This window comes from Melozone crissalis, unplaced genomic scaffold (assembly GCF_028551555.1).
Source record: "Melozone crissalis strain CALT ecotype California unplaced genomic scaffold, PUWL_Pcris_2 ptg000247l_1, whole genome shotgun sequence".
Lineage (NCBI taxonomy): Eukaryota > Metazoa > Chordata > Aves > Passeriformes > Passerellidae > Melozone > Melozone crissalis.
The window spans coordinates 1,380,840-1,398,168 of NW_026536006.1; positions in this window are offsets into that span (position 1 = coordinate 1,380,840).

Genomic DNA, 17,329 nt, shown 5'->3' on the forward strand with positions numbered 1-17,329 from the left:
ATCCTTTCTTCTATTCTTTTAGTATAGTTTTAATATAATATATACCATAAAATAATAAATCAAGCCTTCTGAAACATGGAGTCAGATCCTCGTCTCCTCCCTCATCCTCAGACCCCTGTGAACACGGTCACATAAGGGGTGTCTGCCAGTCCCTGGCTGCAGGGACATGAAAGGGAAGATGTTGGCCGTGATTTATGGCGTGCTGAGCACTCTGACAGTCCCACTGTTTGAAACCACTGTCCTCTGGCTTCCCCCAGGGCTCGTGCGGGGGTGGAGAAGCAGATTGATGGTGCTGGTGTCCTCCAGATGTGCGGCTGGGAAGGAGGAGCTGCTGCGGAGGGTGAGCTGGGATCCCAGCCCTCAGCTCCACAGATGTTTATTGAGTTATAAATCCAGTCTTTCACGAGGTTCCTCAGAGCTGCTCTGGTGGCTCTGCTGTCCTGGGATGGGGACATTGCCCTGACATGGTGGGGTCGTGGCTCAGCTGGCTGAGTAGGGAGGGTGCCATTGAAATAAAGGTTTTTGGCATTCACTTGAGTTAGCAATGGGAATTAAGCATTTAAATTTTAGCTTGAACCTGCACCAGCTTCAACACAATTATGTGTTGAATTTTAACCTCTTTACTTAAGAAACTTCTGCCATGGTACAAAGGGCATAGCAAAATGCAAATTTCTGGAGCTTCTTGCATAAAGAACAATACTGTGAGAAGACCAAGGGATGTCCTTTGTACCATGGCAGAGGTTTCTTAAGTAAAAAGGTTAAAATTCAACACATAATAATAACACAGCTTCTACAAGCTAAAATTTAAATGCTTAATTCACATTGCTAACTCAAGTGAACACCAAAAGTCTCTATTTCATTGGCACCTGCCCTATCCGGCATGAACCAGCTGAGCCAAGACCTCACCATGTCAGGGCAATGTCCCCATCCCAGGACAGCAGAGCCACCACAACAGCTCTGAGGAATCCCACCAAAAACTTGATTTATAAGTCAATAAACATCTGTGGAGCTGAGGGCTGGGATCCCAGTGAGGTTAAGCCATCTCCCTTCCCCAGGAGCCATCCTGCTTCCCCCAAACTGGGCAGTGCCTTCCACCCTGGGAAACAAGGAGAAGTCTCTGTGTCCTCATTTCTTTGGTTTTTGGGACTCACAATTTCCCTGTGAACATGGAGGATGGAAAGCTCCTCACATGCAGAGAAAAGAGGTCAGGTTTGAGGCAACAGCAGGACTCTGGGAACTGGGATTTTTAATGACAACAACTTTTTGGAAGTCTGTTGTGTGAGAATTGCCACCAGCCACCAGAACCCCACTGGATAGAGCTGCAGCCACTTGGGCCCTGGAGCTCCTGCACACCATGCCCATGTCCTACAGACCCCAAATCCCACCCTGCCAGTCCCTCAAGCTTTGATCCCCACACTTCAAACACTGGATTATTCTGTCCACCCCCTTTAGACTAAATCTGCCTTGGAAAACAAATGGCTCTGCTGGGCTCCCAACGCTCCCACAGCTGACTCTGTAATGAGCTGTTTATTATAGTTCCCATAAGTGAAATCCATTAAGTCTGACAGAAATGCAGCGAAAGTTTACATTCCGCATCCGTTTGAGGGCAGTTTGGAATTAAATTTGCCCCTTTCCCTCCTCCACCCCAGCGAAGCTGCACACGATACTCAAATGAATTTTCCATCATTATTTTCCAGAAGAATGAGGCTGAACTTGAGTGGGCCCTGGATGATTTGGCAACTTGTCTGCTCCCAGTCTAAATTTTCTCCCTCCCAGTGTCAGTTTTCATGCCTGAAAACTTGAAAGGAAGAAAGGTGGTTTGGGGATGACATGGTTCCTTAAATCTTATGAGTGAGTGATTGGATGTTTTCTATCCTCCTCTCCAGATTAATCTTGGTGCATTGGGGTTACTGTTACAGCTGGATGGAAAATGGAGTTTCCATTGCATAAGAAGTTCTGAGGTTTTGTCCCAAATCTAGACAGAAAACCAGTGTCTGTTACTGTGTTATAACTCAACAATTAATCCTCTTCTTGGGTATCAATTACATTATGATCTTAATACAGAACAGTGAAGTCAAAATGAAAGATTTGGGGATTTTATAAGCAAAACGTTGTAAAGGCTTAGACAAAAAGTTAAACAGAACCTAGATGTTAAAGCAAAACCTTTTTTTGGCTTTGATTTATCAGTTTTCCACAGAAAACCATTCCAGGTACATCCTTTTCATCCAGTTTTATCATTGTTTTTAAGCACTGTCTAACACAGGCCTGGGGGCTTTCCAGCTCTCCTGGCAGCAGCGAGGAACTGGGAATTGTGTAGAGCTGTCAGAGGTGTGAGAACGGGGCCAGAAGAGAACAAAATGGCCAACAGGCACCTGAGATAAATCCTGAATGCATGGAAGGATTCAGTGGAGGGGTCCCAGGGAGCTCAGCGCTCCCCATGCCTGTGACCATGTTCACAGGGGTTCTTGGATGAGGGAAGAGATGAGGATCTGACTCCATGTTTCAGAAGGCTTGATTTATTATTTTATGATATATATATTACATTGAAACTATACTAAAAGAATAGAAGAAAGGGTTTCATCAGAAGGCTGGCTAAGAATAGAAAAAGAAGGAATGAATAACAAAGGTTTGTGTCTTCGGACCTCTGTCCAAGCCAGCTGACTGTGATTGGCCATTAATTACAAACATCCGACATGGGCCAATCAAAGATCCACCTGTTGCATTCCACAGCAGCAGATAATCAATGTTTGCATTTTGTTCCTGAGGCCTTTCAGCTTCTCAGGAGGAAAAATCCTAAGGAAAGGATTTTCCATAAAAGATGTCTGCGACACATGCCCTCTGCAGAGAGGTGGGAGCATCACTGAGGTGGGAGCATCACCTGGGCTCCCCCTGGAGCCTGTCCCGCTGGAATGACTTTGGGATTCCACACCAGGAGAGGCTGCCTGACCTTGGGGAAGCTCTCCATACCTCTGCAGATTGTAATCAGGTAATGCCTGAAGCTGTGAGATGATCCCCAAGGCAATAAAACAGGGAGAAACGCTGCCCAGCCACACACAGAGAGAACTGTAGCCTTGAAATTACATTTCCTTCCTCCCCTCTCCTCCTCCTCCTCCTCCCCCAAACGTGGCACCGATTTGTCAAGCCTGGACAGATAATCCAGGGCTGTGAGCGTGGTTTATCACCAGGAACGGCCACATCACACCTGCACCGGGCGGAAGAGAGGCTTTGATTAACACAGATAAATCCAGAGGATGTTTGATGGCTGCAGTTTGTAAATCCAGCAAGAAAGGACTAATTTCCCTGCGAGCTGGAGAGCCTGTCTGCATTAGCATATAAATGCATTTAAAGTGAGACAAATACTGGTGGCTTTGGCAAGCGGGATAGCTCTGGAGTCGGGAATGTAAACTGTTTAGAGAAGGAAACATTTCTGTTTAAATGTAAGGAAAAGGCGGCTGGGGAAGGTAAACATCCTCCCAGGGCAGAAATCACTGCGGGGAAAGGTGGATGGGGGAGTTCTGGAGCTGTACCTGGGCACGGCGAGCAAATCCTGTCCAGGGAGTGGTGGGAAGAGATCTGGGATGATCCCCATGGAGCAGGACCATTCCCAGCCAGCTAGGGATGCACACACACTGCTCTGAGGCTGCCAAACCCAGATCCAGAGGGATAAACTCTCCCTCCAGATGGAGCTGGGTGATTTAGGAGCCCGGGCTCATCAAGGGCTGGGCGGCTCCTTTGGTTTGTGCTTCCCAATTCCCACGGCCCAGGGCTCGCCAGCTCCCAGCACAGCAGAAATGACAATTGCAATAAGGGAACTTCAGAAGTCTTCATCAAGCAGCGACCTGAATTTCTCCCTGAGAGGCTGGAGAAATTTGAGGTACAGTCAGGCCTGTTGTGTAAGAGAAGTTATCCCTCTCTTGGGTTTTCTGTGGTTGAGATGACCCCTGAGGTATTAAAAAGTCTTTTTTTTCCCAGCCCTACGACCAAAGAAGTCAAGATTCGTTGGTTCTGCTTTTCAAGGCTGTTTATTTTCTCTTATCTATTCCATTCTTTGACCTGCTGAGATCTGTCCAGCAGGTCGGGTTGTGGCACAATCCCTGCCCTTGGGGTGGTGTTGGCTTTTTATACCAAGAGCTACCTGTACTTTATTTACAATAATTTTCCAACAGCTATCACCTATGTCAGACAGTCTGTCTCTACTCTAAACCAATCCAAAAGTGCCACCATCACAGCAGAAGATGGAGGAGAAGAAAAAGAAGAAGAAGAAGAAGAAGAAGAAGAAGAGGAACAAGAACAAGAACAAGAATGACAGGACACACCCAGATTCCTCCATCTTGCCTCTTGAACCCCCATTCTAAATCCCCAAAATTCTACTTTTTCACCCTGTGACAAATTTACTATCATTCTACTTAAACTCTTGTGGCTTGTAACTCTTCACAGAAAGTTGGTAATCGTTTCCATGGGCTAAAATCAAAGGCACAGGTGGTTTTGACTCTGTGCCAAGGTTTCTGAGCCCCCTGCCAGGGTCTCAAAATGTCCTGGGTTCTGACACCGATCCAGAACCATCCACTGCATGGTTCCACTGCATGTTTTTGTGGAGAAAAAGAGGAAAAAAGGGCAGGGAATGCTGGCAGAGGCCTGGAGAGGCCCCAGCCCTGCAGAATCTCCCTCCACTCATGCACGACCCTGCTGCAACAGCAGGTTTGTCCAAATAGCCAAGATTTTGTCTGTTCATCACTCAGAGTTTGTTTTGGAAACAGCTGTTGGTGCGTGCGGTAAAACAGAAGATGGAAAGTGTCACAGGAATGTGGCTGTCATGCGAAACCTTCCCCAGGAATGGCGAGGAGATTTATATCCCACGTTTGCTTTTAATTTGATGCATGTGGCTGCAGATGCCTGAGCTGGGGAATGGCACTCGCAGCCAGGACACATTTCCAGGGATGGCTGGTGGCCGAGCACGCTGCTGCCACAGCACCCAGCCTGGGCTGGGAGGAACAGAGACCCCAGCCCCAGGGTTTGGGGCCACCAAGGTGTCCTCAAAGTGCCACCAAGGTGTCCCCCCAAGCCTGGCCCTGAGCTTTTCCTTCTCTGAACATCCTGGGCATGCCTAAAGGGAGGTTGGAGACAGGTGGGAGTCAGTCTCTTCCATGGGGCAGCATGGACGGAACCAGAGGGACAGTCTCAAGCTATGTCAGGGAAGGTATCACAGAATCACAGAATAATGAGGTTGGAAAGGACCTCTAAGATCATAGAGTCCAACCTGTGCCCCAACACCTCTCAACAGGGATATTTGGGTGCCCATCAGGGCCCCTGAAAGATCCAGGCCCCTGTAAAATCCCCATCCCTGGAGGCGCCCAAGGAACAACTGGACATGGTGGCACTCAGGGCTCTGGGTTGAGGAGGTGGGGATGGGTCACAGGTTGGATGCAATGATCTTGGAGGGCTTTCCCAACCTCAGGGATTTGGAGGTCACAAGGAATCACAGAATCTCAGAATCACAGGATGATGAGGTTGGAAGAGATCTCCAAGATCATCGAGTCCAACCTGTGCCCTAACACCACACCCAGACAAGTGCCATGTCCAGGCTTTTTATAAACACATCCAGAGATGGTGATTCCACCACCTCCCTGGAAGAGCATTCCAGTACTTTATTATTCTTTTGGTGAAAAAATTATTTCTAATATCCATCCTATACCTTCCCTGAGGTAGCTGGAGGCTGTGTCCTCTGGTTCTGTCAGTGCTGCCTGGTGGGAGAGACCAATAGGTTGGATATTAGGAAGAAATTTTTCACCAAAAGAATAATAAAACACTGGAATGCCCTTCCCAGGCAGGTGGTGGAATCACCATCTCTGGATGTTTTTAAAAAAAGCCTGGACATGGCACTTGGTGCTATAGTCTGGGTGAGGTGTTAGGGCACAGGTTGGACTGGATGATCTCAGAGGTCTCTTCCAACCTCATCATTCTGGGATTCTGTGATTCTGGAATTCTGTGATTCTGTGATTCTGTGATTCTGGGATTCTGTGATTCTGGGATTTTGCATTTTCCACCTGGGCCAGACCCTCAGTGAAGCATGGCAGCCTTCTCTTGTCCCTGCTTACCATTCCATGGCTTCCTCACAGCACTTTTAAACAATTCTCAGCTTTTCCAAGCCCTGCTTTGACCAGGAGTGCAAGGCAGGCAATGGGCAATCAGGAGTTTAAATGCTTTTCTCTCCCTTCTTGTGTTTCTTTTATGGAAAAAAACCAACCAAACACAAACAAACCCAAACCAGATGTGGCCTGGGCACTGTGAATGGAGCAGGAATCTCACGAGTGGTCCTGGAGATAAACAAGGCTGGGCTTGTAAAATGGAGACTGGTGCTGTGTGGGGAAGGGAAGAGGGCTGAGAAGAGGATCTCATTTCCAAAGAATGAGAAAAATGTGATGCAACTCTTTTAAAAGAAAGGAAGAGAGAGGGAGAGAAATGCAGGGAATGCCACAAAAGTCATGCAGGCAGGAGCGTGCAGCTGGCTGAGTTTGAAAACAAATGATTTTAATCAGCTGCTATTCAACCACTGTCAGCTCTGATTTACTGTGTGCAGCCAATTAAGGGGTTTTGGGGGGTTCAAAGATTAGGAGTGAAAACCAAAACCACGTCCTTGGAGGGGAGGAACACTGAAATAAGAGCCGGAGTGGGGCTGTCCCAGCCCTTCCCTGGGGTTACCAGAGCCCAGAGCGTGGCACAGGGGCTCACCTGGGCTTGGGCACATTGGAAAAAAGGAGCAGAGGAGTTTCAAAGTGCTGTGATTAAAGGAGGAACAGAATGCCCACCATGTCCCCCCGTGTCCTGCTGCAGCAGCCCTCTGAAATAGGGGGCTCAAACTTTATCCCTCTCACACCAAGCAAGGTACATCCATCACCTAAAATTGAAAAAAGGGCTCCAGAGCTCTTCCCCCTCGCAGATCATCACTAATATACTCGAGGCACACACTTCCAGCAGGGCTGTGATACGAGCTCTCCACAATTAATTAGTCGGGCTAAGTACTACACAAGGAAGGAAATTAAAAAGAAAAACTATCTTCCCAAGTCCAGAGCTGTCTGGGTGTTTGCACAACTCCCACCTTAGTGGCAGATAATAGTCTGGAGCCTTTGATCTCTAATAACTCTCCCAGCTCTTGGTTCTGCTGAGTGCCACAGGCTGTGGCTGCCAGAGGAGCCGGCGTCTTGCTGAGTTCCACGGATTGTGGTGGCTCCTGTTGGTCCTGAGATCCTCATCCCACAATCTGCACTGTGTCCCACAGATTATCGTGGCTTCTGCGGGCCCTGAGATCCTCATCCCACAATCTGCGCCATGTCCCATAGACTGTGGTGGCTCCTGTTGGCCCTGGGTCTTGTATTTGTGGGGTTCCCAGACGAAGGAAGGAATGATGCATCTGGCTCCATGTTCTTAGAAGGTTAATTTATTATTTATTATCTATATTATATTAAAGAATGCTATACTAAACTATACTAAAGAATATAGAAAGGATACAGACAGAAGGCTAAAATATAATAATGAAAACTCATGACTCTTTCCAGGGTCCCAACACAGCTTGACCATGGTTGGCCAATGAGTCAAAACAATTCACAGAATCCAATGAAACAATCGCCAGTTGGATAAACAATCTCCAATCACATTCCAAAGCAGCAAAACACAGGAGAAGCAAACCAGATAATTATTGGTTTCCTTTTTTTCTGAGGCTTCTCAGCTTCCCAGGAGAAGAATCTTGGGCAAGGGATTTTTCCAGAAAATGTGACAGTGACACCTGGGATCTGCAGTTTTGCTCATCCCACAGTCTACACTGTGTCCTGACGATTATGGTGGCTCCTGTTTGCCCTGAGATCTGTAGCTCTGCACATCCCCACAATCTGCACCCTGGCTCCTGTGTGTCCTGGGATGCTCATCCCACAATCTGCACTATGTCCCATAGATTATGGTGGCTCCTGTTTGCCCTGAGGTCCTCATCCCACAGTCTTCACTGTGTCTCACCAATTGTGATGGCTCCTGTTTGCCCTGGGATCCTCATCCCACAATCTGCACTATGTCCCACAGATGATGGTGGTTCCTCTTTGCCCTGAAATCTTCATCCCAGAATCTGCACCGTGGCTCCTCTTTGCCCTGGGATGCTCATCCCTCAATCTGCACCATGTCCCACAGATTCTGCTGGCTCCTCTTTGCCCTGGCATCTGCAGCTCTGCTCATCCCAGCCCCTGCCATGGGGCTGTCTCTGCTGCTCCCATTTAGCACGTTGATTTGTGCGGCTCTGCTGAGAATCTCCCTCGCAGCTTGTTGACTTATCACTCATCCCTGTGAGTTCCCATTCTCTCCCCTCCTGACAGCTTTGCCTAATGTACTTATTCATTCAATTTAAATAAATCGAAGCGGGCCTATGACAGCCGATAAGTGAGTCACACAAGAACAAACAGAAAGGAAGCACTGCAAATAGTCAAATGTCAAGTAGGAATGGAAAACTGTCCCTATAGCTCCAGCGAACCTTAGATGTCTAATATTTATGGCCAATTGATGTCATTAGAAAGTAAATAAGCCCTCTTATGCTGCATTACAAAAGATTAACTGCAAGCAATGGAGTTTAAATAGCACAGATAAGTGCAGATGGAAATAAACCTGTTTAAAGCTGGAAATATTTGCTGAACCTCCTTGCTGCTTTTAAGATAATTGATCTCTGTATATCTGTATTGAATCTCGCCATAAAAGCTTTGAAACGTCTTCTGGCAGAGCCCAGCTCACTCGTGACTCAACCTCTCCTTATCTCTCCAGATTGCAGAGGGTTTTTTTCATTCCTCAGCACGCTGGGTGGGGAGCTGGGGCGGTGTCAGCACTTTCCAGCCAGAGATGCTCCAGGCTGGGGCTGGAAACTGCCAGCCCCGGCTGCAGCCTGGCTCAGACCTTGGGGATTGAGGGAAGGTCCCTCCCTGTGCCATTTTCCAGGCTCAGAGGGCAGCAGGACAATGAGCAGTGACTGAGGTGTGGGAGTGTAGGGGGTAGGATGGTGGGGATGGATGGAGATGAGAGATCTTTGAAGCCAGGGCGTGGAATTTGGGGTTTATTGCAAAGGGCCAAGTGCAGGGCCCTGCTGGGAGCTGCCAGCCACAGCTCAGAGCAGGCCTCAAAGAGGGAGAGAGAGGTAAAGAGAGAGAAGGCAAGAGCATTGTAGAGATGAGAAAGCAAGGAAGAGTAAAGAGGGTAAGAGAGAGTAAAAGAGGACAAGGTTCCTGTTGCAATACAATAAATCTTCTTCTGGTCGTGGAATTTGGGGTTTATTGCAAAGGGCCTGGGTGCAGGGCCCTGCTGGGAGCTGCCAGCCACAGCTCAGAGCAGGCCCCAAACAGGGAGAGAGAGGTAAAGAGAGAGAAGGCAAGAGTGTGGTAAAGAGGATGAGAGTGTGAGGTTCCCATTACAGTACAATAAATCTTCTTCTGGTCGTGGAATTTGGGGTTCATTGCAAAGGGCCAAGTGCAGGGGCCTTGCTGGGAGCTGCCAGACACAGCTCAGAGCAGGCCTGAGAGAAGAGAGGGGGAGAGAGGACGAGAGGGTGAGAGAGTAAGAGGGTAAGAGAGCAAGGCTCCCGTTACAATCTTCTGTGCTGTATATTCTGATTCTCACTAACCAATCCAGTACAAGATACAAATCCTACAGCATTTCCATACAGCCTATAAGAATCATTACATTACCACCCTGTGTTACATTTTAAACTCTAAAAACTCCTCTTTGGACCCTTCTGCCAATCTAGTAGGGTCTGCTCTGACCCTTGGAGCTGTCTGCAAGCAGAGGGTGTTGTTCCTTCAGCCAGCCACACCATTGTTTTCCAGTTGTTCAGTAACTGAGGGATCTCAAAGCTTGCTTTCATTTCAATCTCGCTTATAGTTTCCATATTCTCAAAATCTTTTGCCAGACAATCATATTTGTAAAGCTTTCCTGTTTCATCTTCCCCAACATGAGGTGTGCTGCTGTATTGCACTAAACAGTTTATTTAGTTGTTGTTTTGCACTGGGTATTAGAGATTTGCACAGAGCAGTCTTTATATTGCACTGAATAGTGCTGCAGCTGAGGGGCTCTGGGATATTAATGATATTAATGAGTTACATGCTGCTGATGGGGGAAGCCAGCAGAGAGAAAGGGAGGAGTGAGAGACACAGTGGGCTCTGGGCATGTCCCATTCAGGGCCACTCCTGTTCTAGCACCAGAACCCCCTCAGCTGTGCCAGCCCAAGGGTTTTGGGGGCTCTGTGCCCAAATCTCCACACCTGGGAGGGGACAAAGGGGCCAGGGCTCCACAGGTGAGCACAGCTGTGCCCTGTGCAAACACTCAGAGCTGGAGGAGGCTGGAGAGGGGCACACGAGGCCAAGGCAGGGAGCACCAGGGCAGCCCCCATGCCCAGGTGCCCCACCAGGCACCATCTGCAGCAGGAGTTGATGCCAAGGCAGCGCTGCAGCACTCGTGCACTGCAGAAACATTGATTGGATCCTCCAGCTCTGCTTTCAGGATGATTAATCTGTGCCTGGCTGTGTGCTTAGGCTCTCCATAAAGGCAGGTGCATGTGTTGGTGTGCTGCTGCTGTCAGGGCCGTTAATGTAAGCGTCTGTTTTACAGCCCAATTGACAGCAGCATTGTTCTGGCAGGGTTACAGCTCTGACATGTGGAATCAATCTTTTTAACCTGTCAATTAATCAGTGGGCAGCTGTCAGCCCAGCTGAAAGGCCTGAAGGACAGTGCCCTTTCAATGGATTATGCTGGATGCTCGCTGGAGTAAAATTGAACACTTCAGTCTCAGGAACTCTCCCTGCACCCAGAGCAATGCTGCATCTCCTTCTCCTGCAGGAAACCACAGCAGGCCCTCCTGCATGCAGCCAGGCAGGGAGGGATGATAGGGACAGCCTGGCTGTGTGACACAGTGGATGAGACAGCTGCAGAGCACGGCTGCAGGGCAGGGGGAGTGGATTCCTGATCCCCATATCCCCAATCCCTGAATCCCTGGTTCTCATATCTCCCAGTCTCTGAATCCCTGATTCTCATATCTCCCAATCCCTGAATCCCTGATCCCCATGTCCCCTAATCCCTTGATCCCTGATCCTTTATCTTCCAATCCCCATATCTCTGATCCCTGATCCCCAATCCCCTGATCCCCAGTCCCCTGATCCCCAATCCCCTGATCCCCAATCCTCAATCCCCTGATCCCCCAGTCCCTAATCTCCTGATCCCCCAATCACTGATCTCCAATCCCCTGATCCTTTATCTTCCATTCCCTCTATCACTGATTCCCCCAATCCCCTATCCCCTGATCTCTGATCCCCCAATCCCCTGATCTCCTAATCTCTGATCCCCCAATCCCCCATCCCCTGATCCCCCAATCCCCAATCCCTCAATCTCCTGATCCCCAAATCCCCTCATCCCCCAATACCCTGAACCCCCAATACCCTGAACCCCAATCCCCTCATCCCTGATTCCCCAATCCCCCAATCCCCTGATCCCCTGATCCACAATCCCCTGATCTCTGATCCCCAATCAGGGAACATCAAACATCCTCAAAGTGACTCAGAGTGGCCAAGGTCCCCTGGCAGGGAGCAGCCCCAGCAGGGAACAAAAGCATAACCTTGAAAATGCAGCATTTCCCTGCTCCCCTCAGCCCAACACTCTGTGCTTCTCGTTGAGTGGCCACTAATTTGATTCATATGAGAAGCTTGACCTTATCCCACCAAGTGTTTTCCAGCCCGGATTTCTCTAACTGCTTGTTTATAGAGAGTATATGGAGCATTTAATGTTTTTTTTTTCTTCAGCTGTTTAGGAACTTGTGGGGTTTTTTAAAGGCAGGGCACAAACCCCAGCCTGTTTCCTCCTCCCAGCCATCAGGGTGCCCAAACCCCCTCCCCTGCTCTGTGCTGGGCAGGGAGGAAGGATCATTTATTTGGTGGCTGCATCATTATGTGGAGGTGACTCCAAAGGCCATTATCTCTGTTTAGCACAAGCAGGGAGCAGTGAGAGCTCTCTGGGTAATCTATCTCAGGATCAGAGTGCTGAGGAGACACAGCACAGCTCCTCTAAAGCCTTAATCTCCCAGCACCATCATTTCCTCAGCCAGGAGGGGCAGGGACCTGCGTGCCAATGCCTTTTGTGATGAGTGTGCATGATTGATCTTTCCAAACTGCTTTTTGCCTTCCTCACCAGGCAGACACGGAGAGGTGCAGCATTTACAGATCATCCCTGTGTGAGATGGCTTTGGACAATTAGTCACAAGAGGAGGAGTTCCCTCCTGCTTTCCAGCCAGGGGAACACGCTCAGGGCATCAGGATCTGCAGCTCTGGGTGCCAAGGAATGGCAAATCACAGGGTGGGAGGTAGGAACTGACTTTTTATTTGTATAAAAAAATATAAAACTCCTGATTATATGTCCCAAGTCTAGAGCTGAACCTCAGGAGGGCATTGGCTCCCCATTGGCTTTTTATTTGTATAAAAAAAAATATAAAACTCATTATTATCTGTCCCAGGTCTAGAGCTGAACTTCAGAAGGGCATTGGCTCCCCATTGGCTTTTTATTTGTATAAAAAAAAATATAAAAATCCTGATTATCTGCCCCAGGTCTAGAGCTGAACCTCGGAAAGGCATTGGCTCCCAGACATCTCCAGCAGCCACCGTTCTCACCTGATTTATTTTCACCTTGCGCTGCAAGAAATAGAGAAATATTATCTCCTGTTTAGCACAGGCAGCAGAGAGGCAGAGCCCAGCCAAGGTCACAGAGTGGCTGAGCCTGGGTCCCTGTGCCCACCTGGGCTGGGAGAGCCCCTTGGAGAGAGACACAAAAGAGGAGCAAACAGCAACTGAAATATTTTCATCTGGGGCCCCGTTATAAGAAGTGGCAAGACTAAGCACCGAGTGGCTCCTAATTTGCTCCTGACTCTTTTAATCAAATCGAGCTTTCAGCCCTAATCCCGAGCCAGGCTTTTCAGAAGAGATTGCAGGAAGATTATTCATCAGGAGGAGCAGCAGCAGCTCCCATCAGCCATCAGCACCTTTTCTCCTGCCAGGAGAAGGAGGTGACCCATTCTGCTCTGTCCCCAGCCCTTGTCACTTGTCACTGATGTCAGCAGCACCACCCTGGTTTTGGGGGGCTCAGGGTAGGCTGGATAATGATGGGAGAGCCCAAAGCCCCTCTCTGCCCTGGCAAACACCAGCCCAGCCTGGGTCTCACAGGGTCCCTATGGCTCTGTCGGATTCAGGCCACCCACACTGAGGTCACTCAGCTCTGTCCCCTGCTCCTCCCATTGTGGGAATCCACACAATCAGAGGGTTTTGGGAAAGCAGCACAAGGCAGGCCCCAGAGGCAGCAGAACTGTGATTAGAGCTAAGCAGCAGCCATGAGATTGGTCAGCAGAAAAATTATTTAAAAAGTAGAAAAGCAAGGACAAATAGAACAATGGTCTGTGTATTAATGCCTGTCTAGAATAACTCCCTAAGCTACAGAAAGTTTATCTAGAGAGATATTAGGAAGTTTTAAGCTTAACAATGGAGCTCTGTGCATTGTGTTTGAAGGCTTACAAGCAGGGATTGTATTTGAAATAAGGAAGCATTGTTTAACCAAAGGTACCTGTGCTTATAGTGGTTGGATGGGACTACTGTCAATATAGAATATATACTATACAGATATAAATACCGTCAATGTGCTTTTGCTTTGTGTGATTGGTCAAAAATCTTATAAAGTGAGTTGTAACATTAAGTTCTTGGTCTGCTGCCTGGGACGTGAGCTGGTGGCATCTTCCCATTGTCATAACCATGTAATGAGACTGATGCTGGAAAATCAAACAGCTCAAGGCACATTCCCAGCAGTCCTGTCCTGTTTGTGATTTGTAGAGAGACCCCAGCCAGCATCACCTCCCCACCCTGGGCTCTACATCCCGAGGTCAAACCAAAGTGAGAATTCTCTCCCACGATTACAGCACACACTTGGATGCAGCTGTGCCTGCTGATGATTTACGTGCCAAACTCCCTCTCCTCCAGCCGCGGGAACAGGAAGATTTTAAGGTGAAATTGTCAGATCAAAGAGAGTTTACCCAGCTCCTTTAAACAAATTTTTACAATAATAATTTCCCTGTGCAGCGTGTGTGCAATAAAAGCCCAGAGATGAGATGGTCAGGGAGCAAGCCCCGGCTGTAAATCCCGGCGGGGCTGAGCTGCTCCTGCTCTCTGCTGCCTGGTTTATGGTGTCACCCGGTCCCAGCATCCCCGGGGTGAGTTACAGCCTGCCGGCAGCCGCTGCCCATCCATTATCCCACATGTAAACAGGTATTCACACAGCAGCTCCAGAGCCTCCTCCCCGGCATCCATCACTGCTGCAGCCTGCCCTGGCCCCGCCAAGGTCACAGCTCTGAGTGCTCCTGCCGCAGCACGGGGCCAGAGCAGCTCTGCCAGCCCCACACAGGCTGGGTGAGCCCCAGATTAACCCTGGTGTGTGCCAGCCAGCCCCACACACGCTGGGTGAACCCCAAATTAACCCTGGTGTGTGCCAGCCAGCCCCACACAGGCTGGGTGAACCCCAAATTACCCAGAGCAGCTCTGCCAGCACCACACAGGCTGGGTGAACCCCAAATTAACCCTGGTGTGTGCAGAGCCAGCCCCACACAGGCTGGGTGAGCCCCAGATTAACCCTGGTGTGTGCAGAGCCAGCCCCACACAGGCTGATTGCCCCCAAATTAACCCTGGTGCTGTGAGCAGAGCAATTCCCACACAGGCTGGCTGCCCCCCCCCCCCAAATTAACCCTTGTGTTCCACAGGGCCAGCCCCACATAGGCAGAGTGAACTCCAAATTAACCCTGGTATTCTGCAGAGCCAGCCCCACATAGTCTGACTGAAACCCTCCAAATTAACTCTGGTGCTTTGAGCAGAGCCATCCCCACACAGCTGACTGCCCCACACAGGCTGACTGCACCCCAAATTAACCCTGGTGTGTGCAGAGCCAGCCCCACACAGGCTGACTGAACCCCACAAATTTACTCTGATGCTGTGAGCAGGATAACTCAGCAGCAGCCTGCTCTGATCACCAACCCAAGCCTGGCTCCATCCCCGTGTCAAAGGGGAGGCTCAGAGGGGGCTGGGGCTGCTCAGGGGTGTTCAGGGACATCCCCCAGCCCTGCTCTGATGGGGGCTTTGGGGTCACCCCAAACCCCATCCAGCCCCTGATCCCCAAACTCCAAACCCCATCCAGCCCCTGATCCCCAAACCCCAAATCCCAGCCCTGCCTCCTGCTAGAAGGACACTTGTCCTGCATGGCCCACTCGGCCTTTTTGGGGGGACTTTCCCCTCCCATTCCCATCCAGGGCGAGCTGCTGGGAGCACTGGGAGCCCCAGAACTCAGAACACCACAGGGACAGGGGTGCAGCTCCCAGAGTGTAGCCAGACACAGCCAGAGCCTGCCCTGTGCTGAGCCCACGTCAATGAGATTTGAAGGTGCTCAGCAAAACCTTTTAAAGGATCCTTGAAGCGGAATCAATAACCAGTTCATCATCCTCCCTGCTTCTCCTTCCCCCACGATGCCTTTTCTAAAAAGCAGCTGAGAAATTCCTCAGTCACTGCCCAACTAGCAGGCAGTAAATCTGCAGAATATAAAGATGATTTTCATTTCCATTGGGTTACTCTATTTTTCTCTCTAAATATTTCAGGGGGAGCTCGATTCATGGCTTCTCCTTTGGCGTTCAAAGAAAATAATAATAATTTTTTATTTAAAAGGTAGAGAGCAAAGCCTCGAGCGCTGGGGGCCCTGTATTGTGTTTCAAATGGTTCCCAGCTTCATTACTAGCTCTAAGCAAGTTCTGTATACATCACCTAGTTTAATTCAGCAATATCATCAGTGTCAATGGGCATCCAGAGGCTGCTGGCTATTGGTCATCTGGAGCTGACACAAACTCAATAAATACTCCATAACCCCTGACAGCCGCCAGCAGATTAGCCCGGAATGAGCGATGGCCCCAGCAACACCTGCTGAACCAAATCACCACCGTGAGTGATGGGCCCCTACCCAGCCCTGACCACAAGCCAGAGCGGGGGAAGAATGATTTTATACTTTAGGGAAAGAATTAGAGATGGTGGCTGGAGTGATTGGAAAACCTTCCCCAGGTTTCTCTGCTGGCACGTGCAGGCTGACCACAAGCAGCACAGCTTTGATTATTCTGTGCATTGCTGATGTCACCAGCAGTGAGTTTATTTTGTATCCGAGCGCATTATTGCTCTGAATTATCCTTTTAAGCTGTTTGATGAGACCTTAACTGCTGCTTAAAAATCTGCACTTAATTTAAAGGTAATGTTGTGCAAATGGAGCTTCAGGTGCAGCACAAGAACCTCCAGAGATCCAGACTCCACAAGGTCTTGGAAAACCAGAGGAGCTGAAACTCCATTGCAGTCCTGAATTTCTGCTTGCCTTGGGAAGGAAAACCATGGAGTTATATGGAATCATGCATCCACATAGATGGCTTGAATTGGGAGGAACGTTAAAGCTCCACCCATTCCACTCCCTCCCAAGGACAGGAACACCTTCACCTTGTGTGAGACCTTCACCACTGCTTAAAAATCTGCACTTAATTTAAAGGTAATGTTGTGCAAATGGACCTTCAGGTGCAGCACAAGACTCTCCAGAGCTGCTCCCAGAGAACAAACCACAGCACTTCACAAGGCCTTGGAAAACCAGAGGAGCTGAAACTCCATTGCAGTCTTGAATTTCTGCTTGCCTTGGGAAGGAAAATAGAATAATAGAATAATAGTAAATTTATCCCTGGGTGAAAAAGTAGAATTTTGGGGTTTTTAGAATGGGGGTTCCGGAGGCAAGATGGAGGAATCTGGGTGTGTCCTGTCCTTCTTCTTCGTCTCGTCCTCCATCCTCTGCTGTGGTGGTGGCACTTTTGGATTGGTTTAGAGTAGAGACAGGCTGTCTAACATAGGTGATAATTACTGGAAAATTATTGTAAATAAAGTACATGTAGTTTTTAGTATAAAAAGATAACACCACTCCAGCACTGGTCAGGGTGAGGAAAGGAGAGGTGACTGACACACCTGGGAAGGAATTATCAGGGAAGAACCCGAGGTTGTGAGGTAAACCATGAAATCACACCACAACACAGCCCCACACCCTGAGCTCCAGGGCTGCTCCTCGGGCTCCCTTTCCCAGCTCCTGGCACTGCTCCCTCGCTGGGACGTGTGTGTGTGGCGGGGATGGGGTGGGATGGAGGTGACAGCCCCAGTTTGATCGCGCTCCTCTCTGTCTGCTCGGGAGCTGTCAGCGATTTCACTACCCCCAGTAGCTGTCACTCCACTTT